This window comes from Dipteris shenzhenensis, chromosome 11 (assembly GCF_047967505.1).
Source record: "Dipteris shenzhenensis isolate YYH24624 ecotype China chromosome 11, Dip_SZ_1.0, whole genome shotgun sequence".
NCBI classification, from domain to species: domain Eukaryota; kingdom Viridiplantae; phylum Streptophyta; class Polypodiopsida; order Gleicheniales; family Dipteridaceae; genus Dipteris; species Dipteris shenzhenensis.
The window spans coordinates 9,944,470-9,946,477 of record NC_141606.1 but is presented as its reverse complement, the minus strand read 5'-3'; positions in this window follow the sequence as shown (position 1 = coordinate 9,946,477).

The following is a 2,008-nucleotide window of genomic DNA, read 5'->3' as shown; positions in this document are numbered from 1 at the left end:
GTTGCATTGGAGTGGAGTCTCACTCTATTGGTAATGAAGGTCACTTCAGGTTCTCTCTCTTGAGTGTCTTTTTCCTTTTTTTTTCCATTGCTTTCTCTTCCAAAGTGCTCAAAAGTGTTGTCTATTCGGCTGCTCATTGCGCATACATGGTTTATCCATTTCCCAAGCCACAAAGGGAGCTCTTCCTTCCCTCCTAGGCAACCTCTATGGGACTTGGATCGTTGATGAAGTCTAAGCATGTAGGTAGTATTCTCCCAAGTCGGCACTAGTAGAAGTAGTAGGTGTTTTTCATGACAATTTGACCCCCTGTTAGTATTTTGCTCATAACTTTTTGCTCGGTGGTCCGATTTGGACAAAACTTATATTAGCAGAAGCTCTCTTCAAGGAGCATCATCCTATGTCTTGATTTCAAACCAAAAATCTATGACTCTCTATGTGTGACTGTTTCTTTTTCATACAATTTTTACCTTGTCCAGTAAACTGCCCATATCTTTCCGACCGCTTCTCTATTTCTTATGAAACTTATATCAGAGCGAAGCCCATTTTAAGGCACATTTGGATATGTGTTTGAATAATTTATATCATGTCTCACTGAAAGTTATGGGTCTCTGTGTCTTATGACAATTTAGAGAGTGTTTTGAGCTAAGTGTAAAGGTGTCTATGAAGGAGGTGCAATGTTTCCTCAGAACCTACCCATCAGCCCCTTCAAACTCCTCGATATATATCAGTTCATAGCATGTTGAGCCACAAGATCTTCTTTCAAAACGTATTGCTCTTCTCTTTGGCACAGACCGGCTTGTTGAGATTATGGCCTCCGCTGATCCTTTCCTTCTCCCTATGCTTGAGTACAACATCACTTGGGATGTTACCATCTTCATTCTCATATAAGGAAGGATAGTATGGTGTGGTCTCTAGGTATAAAATCTTCTTTTTAATGTCCTTTTCCCAATGATGAATATCTCTATCACTCAGTTCAAAGGCGGCAGGAAGTGAAGAGGTGCATGAAGTTTATTACCCCCAATTTCATGTCATATCTTTTGGTGGAGACGCCAGGTACATTTGGTATTGGATTCATCCCACCTTACTAAATGGTCTCGAGTGTAGTTGATTGCATATTATGCCTAGTAGAGGCATGTGTTTTCTAACGTGATAAAGAAGATGCCTAGAAGAGATTGCAACCTATTTAAGAGAACTAGAAGATTGTGAAGGTGATGTTCAAGCTATTCGCATGGTCATCATGATCATATCCTTTATGTTTGCACTCTTGAATATGTTGGTGAATCGACAACGCCGTCAACAGGCACAAGGATAGGTCGGGGATTGTTTCATGCACTGGGAGCTTGGTGTGAAGAAGAGTTGAGTCTTTGGGTAGTTTTTGACTATAACAATGGAGTGGTTATTCTCAATGCTTTCAACTTCTTTTGCTATGCAAATGATGAAGAGTACAATATCTTGAAGCTGTTATGTGCACTTCCAATTGTGGGAAGGTGATTCTTGAATGCATGTATACACAATGTTTTCATGGTCCTGGTTGGTCACTTATTTTTGAAGAGCACACCCTCATCAACTACTTGTGTGTCTATGATAGGGATTATGGCCAGGGTTATCAACTATGTCGATGGTTGGTGTTTGCATTTCTATAAAGCTGGTTGGCAAAGAACATTCAATAATAGAGGGGCTAACTAGAATAGCTATTTTATCTTGATGTTGACTCGAGATCCTAAAATATCTCTCATGATTTCATGGTATCATCCTTTTCATGGCTCATCCTTTGGCTAATGTGTTACATGCTCGATGGTGAAGATGGTGTGAATGTTTCTTCCTCACTAGTTTGTTTGGGTCAAACGTCAATGTTTCCTATATGTTGCTCAGTCAGAGGTTTGTGGGTCCTTCCTTGGTTCTTGAAAATCTCAAAGGGATGCACTCTAGATACTTGGGGAGCCTTTACTATTTGCAATTTGCCCTTGAAGCTTGGTTTGTTGTATACTAGATGTTGTTGGGGAGCCTT